The following is a 10,000-nucleotide window of genomic DNA, read 5'->3' as shown; positions in this document are numbered from 1 at the left end:
CTCTAATTCACACACATATCAGAGCTGCCACATTCATGTGCTCAGATCATTCTTTGTGACAGTAATGGTAATAATAATACAATAAAGATAAAATAAAAGACTCAAATAACAGAGCAATACATATGATAAAAATAGTAAGAAATAAATTAAGATAAAAAAATTAAATAAAATATAAAAATAAAAATACACAAAACAATTAAAATACAAATATTCCTCAGCTTAGTCTACAGACCGATACTGAGTTATAAAACAATAAAAAAAAATAATAAAAAAAAATCAAATAAAATGCTAAATAAATAATAATAATATAAAATTAAATAATTTAAAATATATATTATTGTATTGCTGAGAGACTGTAAGTGCATCACCGTAAATGCGTCTTTAATTTTTTTACAAAATGAAATGAAAGTCAAAGCTCAATAAAATAATACTCAGAACTCATAAAATAATAATACAAACTAAGATAAAATAAGATAAAAGAAAAATAAATAATACAATTTAAAAAAAAGACAAAACACATACATGCACAAAAGATAAAATAAAATAAAAAAAGATAAAAATATAAAATAAACTAAAAATCATTATTTGTGGTTGATTTGTGGTCCTGGACTCCTGACAGACCGCGAGTAAATGTGCATCAGTTTTCATCAGATTTGTGGTCCTGGACTCCTGACAGACCGCACTGTAAATGTGCATCAGTTTTCACACAATGAAACGCTGCATCATCTGGATCCTCACACCGAGATGGATGTTCATATAAAGAAGTGTTTACTCTCCCCGAGAGTCTGACGGGGCTCTGAACTTCCCATAAATAATGCAAATGCTGGAGGAGCTGCTGCGGAAACAACCGAGACGAGCCATCAGTGTCCTGCAGAGAATCCATTCAGAGTGTGGAAAACACTGGAGAACAGGTTCATACAGGTATATCTGGATCATATACTTGTGGTGTCATCACCAACACAAACGCATCTCACAGTGAACAGTGATGAAACTCATTTCTTTATGTGACGAACATGTGAATTGATGCACAGCAAACACAGCTGCAGCTGAATATATCTGTGTGAGGAATGGACGTTCATGAATGCGCTCCAAACATCATGTCCTGATGAGTGCCTCTGTGCTGCTTTCCTTCATACCAATACAAGAGATCCGTACAGCAAGGATGGAAATGAAAGCGTGTCAGACACAGAGCTGATTTCACTGGACGCGTCTGGATAGAAGTGATGATTACAAACATCTGACAATCCAACAGAACAGAACACACATCTAAGTCAATGTTATCACATACAGACAGTGAGTGTATCTGGACCTGCTACAGCAATACTGCCAGACCTGGGCTCTGACAGTCAACCTGAAGAAAACCAAAATTATGATCTTTCAGAAAAGATCCAAATCCCAGGGAACACCACACACATTTACATTAGGCACTCAGCAGATAACACACACATCACACTACAACTACCTGGGTTTGAAAATCACATCCACGGGAAACTTTAATCATGCTGTGAATGAACTGAGAGATAAAGCACGCAGGGCCTTCTACGCCATCAAACGGCAATGTCCTATAGAGATCCCTATTAGAATTTGGCTGAAAATATTAGAATCAGTAATTGAGCCCATTGCCCTCTATGGCAGTGAGGTGTGGGGTCCACTGACAAATCCCAATCAAGATTTCACCAAATGGGAAAAACATCCGATCGAGACCCTGCATGCAGAACTCTGTAAAAATATACTACACGTGCACCGGCACACAACAAATAACGCATGCAGGGCAGAATTAGGCAAATATCCTCTAATCATAAAGATACAAAAAAGGGCAATTAAATTCTGGAAACATCTGAAGCTCAGTGACCCCCAATCATATCATTATAAAGCCCTGCAAGACCAAGAGATGAGCAAAGAAAGCAAGCCCCTCCCTCAGCTGATCCAGAGCTTCAGTCCTGATGCTTCACTAACATCTACTGCTGCTCTGCATCACAGCATCAGAATCAGTCAGATTACTGCACAGATCAAACAGAGCTACATCACTCACTGGCAAACCCAAACACAACAGCAGAGTAAAGTGCAATGCTATCTGGCCCTAAAGAGAGAGTACAGTACGGCAGAGTATCTGTACACAGTGTCAGATAAGAAACTGAGAAGCACGTTGACCAAATACAGACTCAGCGGACACAAGCTGATGATAGAGACGGGCAGACACAGAAAAACATGGCTGCCACCGGAGCAGAAATTAAATAATTTAAAATATATATTATTGTATTGCTGAGAGACTGTAAGTGCATCACCGTAAATGCGTCTTTAATTTTTTTACAAAATGAAATGAAAGTCAAAGCTCAATAAAATAATACTCAGAACTCATAAAATAATAATACAAACTAAGATAAAATAAGATAAAAGAAAAATAAATAATACAATTTAAAAAAAAGACAAAACACATACATGCACAAAAGATAAAATAAAATAAAAAAAGATAAAAATATAAAATAAACTAAAAATCATTATTTGTGGTTGATTTGTGGTCCTGGACTCCTGACAGACCGCGAGTAAATGTGCATCAGTTTTCATCAGATTTGTGGTCCTGGACTCCTGACAGACCGCACTGTAAATGTGCATCAGTTTTCACACAATGAAACGCTGCATCATCTGGATCCTCACACCGAGATGGATGTTCATATAAAGAAGTGTTTACTCTCCCCGAGAGTCTGACGGGGCTCTGAACTTCCCATAAATAATGCAAATGCTGGAGGAGCTGCTGCGGAAACAACCGAGACGAGCCATCAGTGTCCTGCAGAGAATCCATTCAGAGTGTGGAAAACACTGGAGAACAGGTTCATACAGGTATATCTGGATCATATACTTGTGGTGTCATCACCAACACAAACGCATCTCACAGTGAACAGTGATGAAACTCATTTCTTTATGTGACGAACATGTGAATTGATGCACAGCAAACACAGCTGCAGCTGAATATATCTGTGTGAGGAATGGACGTTCATGAATGCGCTCCAAACATCATGTCCTGATGAGTGCCTCTGTGCTGCTTTCCTTCATACCAATACAAGAGATCCGTACAGCAAGGATGGAAATGAAAGCGTGTCAGACACAGAGCTGATTTCACTGGACGCGTCTGGATAGAAGTGATGATTACAAACATCTGACAATCCAACAGAACAGAACACACATCTAAGTCAATGTTATCACATACAGACAGTGAGTGTATCTGGACCTGCTACAGCAATACTGCCAGACCTGGGCTCTGACAGTCAACCTGAAGAAAACCAAAATTATGATCTTTCAGAAAAGATCCAAATCCCAGGGAACACCACACACATTTACATTAGGCACTCAGCAGATAACACACACATCACACTACAACTACCTGGGTTTGAAAATCACATCCACGGGAAACTTTAATCATGCTGTGAATGAACTGAGAGATAAAGCACGCAGGGCCTTCTACGCCATCAAACGGCAATGTCCTATAGAGATCCCTATTAGAATTTGGCTGAAAATATTAGAATCAGTAATTGAGCCCATTGCCCTCTATGGCAGTGAGGTGTGGGGTCCACTGACAAATCCCAATCAAGATTTCACCAAATGGGAAAAACATCCGATTGAGACCCTGCATGCAGAACTCTATAATAAAAATATACTACACGTGCACCGGCACACAACAAATAACGCATGCAGGGCAGAACTAGGCAAATATCCTCTAATCATAAAGATACAAAAAAGGGCAATTAAATTCTGGAAACATCTGAAGCTCAGCGACCCCCAATCATATCATTATAAAGCCCTGCAAGACCAAGAGATGAGCAAAGAAAGCAAGCCCCTCCCTCAGCTGATCCAGAGCTTCAGTCCTGATGCTTCACTAAGATCGTCTCCAGGTTACGAATGTAACCATGGTTCCCCGAGGGAACGAGACGCTGCGTCGGAAAACGCTTCAGCCTCAGCGCACCGTGGAGGAAACGTGTAACTAGGGGGTGTCTGCCCACTGACTGGCCACCGACACGTAGACTTTCAAGGTGGAGTGGGTCAACCCTGCAGAGAAACGGGCCTGCAGGAACTCCAGCACTGTACCAACTGGGCAGTAAACTGGGTCAAGCTGGCAGTCTCCGCACCAAGAAGTGACAAGATTTCACTTCAGGGCATACAGTTTCCTCGTAGAGGGAGCTCTGGATTGGAGAACGATCTCAACAACCTCGGTTGAGAGACATGAAGCTGCGAGTTGTGCCCACCCCCAGGGGCCACACCTACGCTTCCCCAGCTCCGGGCGGGGGTGAAGATAGTACCCTCTGCCTGTGAGAGGAGATCCCTCCTAATGGAAATCTCCCATGGAGAGCCGTTGAGAAGGGAAATCAGGTCAGAGAACCATACTCGGACCAGCCAGAACGGGGCTACTAACAGTAGAAGGACCCCGTCCCGGCACACCCTCTCCAGAACTCCCGGGAGCAGAGCGATCGGGGAAAAAGGCGTACAGACGAAGCCTCGACCACGTCTGTACCATAGCATCCAGTCCGAGAGGAGCTGGATGAGTCAGAGAGAACCAGAGGAGACAGTGCGATGTCTCTTGAGTCGCAAACAGGTCCACCTGAGCCTGGCCAAAAACTCTCTATATCTGCTTCACCACCTCGGGGTGAAGCCTCCATTCCCCGGGCCTCGGCCCCTGCCTCGACAGGATGTCTGCTCCCATATTGAGATGGCCAGGAATGTGAACTACTCTCAGCAAGAGGAGTTTGCCCTGGGACCACACAAGGATCTGGTGCACCTGCCTGTAAAGGGGGCGCGAACGCAGACCTCCCTGGTGGTTGATTTAAGAGACCGCCGCTGTGTCGTCGGTGCACCAACACATGGCGCCTTCTTAGGTCTGGGAGAAAGTGTTTCAATGCTATTAACACGGCCAGCATCTCCAGGCAGTTAAAGTGCCATGTGAGATGGCGGCTGCTCCACAGACCGCAGGCTAATTCGGCCACTCATGACCGCTCCTCAACCAGTGAGGGACACATCCGTTGCTAACATTACGCGGCGACAAGGAGCTCCAAGCACCGGGCCCTGAGAGAAGAACCAAGGTTACTCCACATGTCTAATGCACGTAGGCATCACCTCCTGACCTTGAGCATCCCCTCAGGGAGAACCCCTTGGTCTTGAGCCATCACTGTAGGGGTCTCATGTACAGCAGGTTAAAAGGTCTCCCATTGGACGCAGCTGCCATCAGACCCAGCAGTTTCTGGAAATGCTGACAGTGAGTGGCCTTCTCTTACTCTCGCGACTGCAGTGAGGATCAACTCGAACCGAGCAGGAGACAGACATGCCTGCATCGTGGTCAAATCCCACACCACACCCAGATAAGTGGTTCTCTGTACTGGAGAAAGCACACTTTTCTTGGCGTTAAGTCTTAACCCCAGCTCTTTCATGTGAGCGAGAATGACATCTCGATGCCGAACCGCCATCTGCTCAGATTGAGCTAATATCAACCAATCATCGATGTGTTTGAGTATGCACTTTCACTTCGTGAAAGTGCGGGGTGAGAGTGCAAGTCTGACGGCAGAATCCGGTAAGCTTTTGCCCCTATAGCAAACCTCAGGAACTTTCATCCTTCTTTGGAACGATGAAGCACTGGCTGTAGAACCCAGACCGTCTGTTGAGAGAAGGGACCACCTCGATGGCCTCCTTCCTCAAGAGAGTGTTAACTTCTTGTTCCATTAGCAGAGCCTACTCGGGGCCGCTACGTTTCCGGGCGGTGACTAAGAAAAGCGCTCGCTGAAGATCACTGCGCCCTGAAGCACCGTAGGTGGCAGGGTTGGCAGAACGATCTCCTGAGGGCACTGAGGAGAGACGGGCACCATATAATGAGGTATACACCGCTCTTCCCCAGAGGGGGCCGGCCCTCAGAAGTCCTGGGCCCTAGGCATCAGGACGTTTTAGCTGAAGACTATCCAGCGGGAATGATGGTCCGCAGATCCGCCTTCCGCTAGAAGCCTTCAGCCAAGGAGCGCCACTCTGAGTACGAGAAGTGATGCTCCCTATATGAGGAGCTGGAACACGGTTGGTTGGGGCTGCTCCTGCCCAGCAGCCCCTGTTGACCACCTCAACTTTCTCGGAGGAAGAGAGGTAAACGCCAGGTCTCATTCAAGAAAATGTATTTATTTATTCCCAAGAGCTCCTGTATATCTAACTTCTCATAGTCAGAAGAAATACTTCATTTTAAATCCTCAGAATAAAATGCAGCCAAACATCCAGACAAGTAAAAACGGTCTGGTGTGATAAGATTCATTTCAAAACCGAAAATGATGTAATGCATGCGTTGCCTCGGCAGCGCGCGAGCCTCTCAGTCACACAAACAATATCAATCTCCTCGGAGAAAGATAGCTGCAGCAGCGAGCTCTCATTCAGAGGGGGAAGAAACTGCAGCGCTGGCTTCCGAACCTCGAGAGAGAGCGCTAGATCTAGGGAACGCGGGTGGAGATAGGGAGAGCCCGTCTCCAACCCGTCCTCCAGATCATGTGCGATACCTGCGATCTCAATCGTCGCCGTGCCTCAGCAGCAGCAGGACCGGAACCACAAGATCACAGGCACGGACACACTCCTCGGAGTGTGCCCGGCGAGAGCGGAGCCTTTAACAGCGGGTAAAGCACAAGCAGCCCCCTCTCTTTTTTCTCGAAAGCTGACTGCGCGAGCTCCGCTCCACAGTAAAGCTGCTCATTATAATATTAGGCATAATATGCTTGTGTAACTGATGCTTGTGCAACTGGCAAGCTCATCGACACCCTCCATATCAACCTCCTCGGAGGAAGACAGGCGGAGCGTCGCGCCCTCTCCCCGGGGGAAGAACCGCAGCGCGGGCTTCCGATCCCCGAGAGCGGGCGATGGATCTGGTGAGTGAGGAAGAAGATAGGAACTCGCCCATCTACTCTCGCCCAAATGCTTCTTTTTGGCTGAAGCTTGACATAATGGAGCTTATAAGTGGACAAACAACACTAAATAAGACTCACAAACAGATAGCGACTGACACACACACACAGAGCGCTTGCTGAATGACAGAAAGCTGACTCCGGTTCCACCGCACATGTTTTTATAGCTTCCTGGTCGCAACGTCACCCGCCCATGACGTCTTGCCCATCTATTTGACTGATTTCATATGTGATTCAGAGCATGGTCACGCTGAAGGCGTTCCCGAAGCGTTTTCCAACGCAGCTCGAGTTCCTGAAGGGGAACTACTGCTGCTCTGCTGCTCTGAATCAGAATCAACATCACTCACTGGCAAACCCAAACACAACAGCAGAGTAAAGTGCAATGCTATTTGGCCCTTTGGCCCTAAAACAGTATGGCAGAGTATCTGTACACAGTGTCAGATAAGAAACTGAGAGGCACGTTGACCAGATACAGACTCAGCGGACACAAGCTGATGATAGAGACGGGCAGACACAGAAAAACATGGCTGCCACCGGAGCAGAGACTGTGTTCACACTGTGATCTGAATCAGATGGAAACAGAGCTGCACTTCCTAACAGAATGCCCCAAATACACAGATATACGGACAGTGTTCTATATCCAGCGGGAATGATGGTCCGCAGATCCGCCTTCCGCTAGAAGCCTTCAGCCAAGGAGCGCCACTCTGAGTACGAGAAGTGATGCTCCCTATATGAGGAGCTGGAACACGGTTGGTTGGGGCTGCTCCTGCCCAGCAGCCCCTGTTGACCACCTCAACTTTCTCGGAGGAAGAGAGGTAAACGCCAGGTCTCATTCAAGAAAATGTATTTATTTATTCCCAAGAGCTCCTGTATATCTAACTTCTCATAGTCAGAAGAAATACTTCATTTTAAATCCTCAGAATAAAATGCAGCCAAACATCCAGACAAGTAAAAACGGTCTGGTGTGATAAGATTCATTTCAAAACCGAAAATGATGTAATGCATGCGTTGCCTCGGCAGCGCGCGAGCCTCTCAGTCACACAAACAATATCAATCTCCTCGGAGAAAGATAGCTGCAGCAGCGAGCTCTCATTCAGAGGGGGAAGAAACTGCAGCGCTGGCTTCCGAACCTCGAGAGAGAGCGCTAGATCTAGGGAACGCGGGTGGAGATAGGGAGAGCCCGTCTCCAACCCGTCCTCCAGATCATGTGCGATACCTGCGATCTCAATCGTCGCCGTGCCTCAGCAGCAGCAGGACCGGAACCACAAGATCACAGGCACGGACACACTCCTCGGAGTGTGCCCGGCGAGAGCGGAGCCTTTAACAGCGGGTAAAGCACAAGCAGCCCCCTCTCTTTTTTCTCGAAAGCTGACTGCGCGAGCTCCGCTCCACAGTAAAGCTGCTCATTATAATATTAGGCATAATATGCTTGTGTAACTGATGCTTGTGCAACTGGCAAGCTCATCGACACCCTCCATATCAACCTCCTCGGAGGAAGACAGGCGGAGCGTCGCGCCCTCTCCCCGGGGGAAGAACCGCAGCGCGGGCTTCCGATCCCCGAGAGCGGGCGATGGATCTGGTGAGTGAGGAAGAAGATAGGAACTCGCCCATCTACTCTCGCCCAAATGCTTCTTTTTGGCTGAAGCTTGACATAATGGAGCTTATAAGTGGACAAACAACACTAAATAAGACTCACAAACAGATAGCGACTGACACACACACACAGAGCGCTTGCTGAATGACAGAAAGCTGACTCCGGTTCCACCGCACATGTTTTTATAGCTTCCTGGTCGCAACGTCACCCGCCCATGACGTCTTGCCCATCTATTTGACTGATTTCATATGTGATTCAGAGCATGGTCACGCTGAAGGCGTTCCCGAAGCGTTTTCCAACGCAGCTCGAGTTCCTGAAGGGGAACTACTGCTGCTCTGAATCACAACATCAGAATCAACATCACTCACTGGCAAACCCAAACACAACAGCAGAGTAAAGTGCAATGCTATTTGGCCCTAAACAGAGATCACAGTATGGCAGAGTATCTGTACACAGTGTCAGATAAGAAACTGAGAGGCACGTTGACCAGATACAGACTCAGCGGACACAAGCTGATGATAGAGACGGGCAGACACAGAAAAACATGGCTGCCACCGGAGCAGAGACTGTGTTCACACTGTGATCTGAATCAGATGGAAACAGAGCTGCACTTCCTAACAGAATGCCCCAAATACACAGATATACGGACAGTGTTCTATGATAAAATACAGCAGCTCCATCAGACATTTCAACCTCTCTCAGACCAGGAGAAAGTGTCGTATCTGTTAGGAGAACAGAAGAACTGCTGTGTGTTTGCTGCTCAATATGTGTCTGCCTGTCACCACAGAAGAGAAAACACTCAGCCTGCCCTGATCTGATGTTTCCAGCACATCTACATTATATTAGGCCATATTACTCTATTATATTATTTAGATGTATATTTTGCTTCTGTAAATCTGTCTAATCACTTATCTTTTTTTTTAAGTTTATATACTCACATACATTAGTAATATATTTTGCACTACATGCTTAATACTTTTCATATATTATTATTATTACTATTATTATTATTCTTTTTCTTTCTGTTAATACATATGTGCACTATATGTAAGCAGCCCAGCAGCAATTGCTTTGGCAATACAAATGTATAGTTTTTGTCATGCCAATAAAGCTCACTTAAATTGAAATTGAAATTGAGAGAGAGAGAGAGAGAGATGCGTGAGTCTGAATGCAGAGACATCAAAGAGTCTTTTGAAGGTGAATCTGAATCTCACTTTAGTCAATTAAAGCAAAAAGATGCTAAACAACGTCCGAGAACCACAGCTGATGTTTTGAGATGCATCTAGATGTTCTGTAAGCCATACACACATTCACAAACCCTGACTGTAATGTAAAGCTCAGCCATTACTCTTCATGATTAAACTCACTGTTCTCTGTAATAACTCATCCAGCAGCGTTAAACGAGCATCGTCTGCTCACGACTGTCAGACTGACCAACAGTGGACTGAATGTCAGTGTGTGTGTGTGTGTGTGTGTGTGTGTGTGTGTGTGTGTG

General features: G+C 45.9%; 1 protein-coding gene across 1 annotated transcript in view; it reads right to left on the bottom strand.

The window, feature by feature from the left end:
- The window catches only part of LOC107552438 (neurexin-2-like), a 172,188-nt gene that overhangs the window by 43,773 nt on the left and 118,415 nt on the right, over positions 1 to 10,000 (bottom strand). The gene's annotated exons all lie outside the window — the stretch shown is intronic.

The sequence above is a fragment of the Sinocyclocheilus grahami genome, unplaced genomic scaffold, assembly GCF_001515645.1.
Source record: "Sinocyclocheilus grahami isolate Dianchi unplaced genomic scaffold, SAMN03320097.WGS_v1.1 scaffold450.1, whole genome shotgun sequence".
NCBI classification, from domain to species: domain Eukaryota; kingdom Metazoa; phylum Chordata; class Actinopteri; order Cypriniformes; family Cyprinidae; genus Sinocyclocheilus; species Sinocyclocheilus grahami.
Note: the sequence above shows the minus strand (reverse complement) of the source record. Positions and strands in the feature narration are given on the sequence as shown.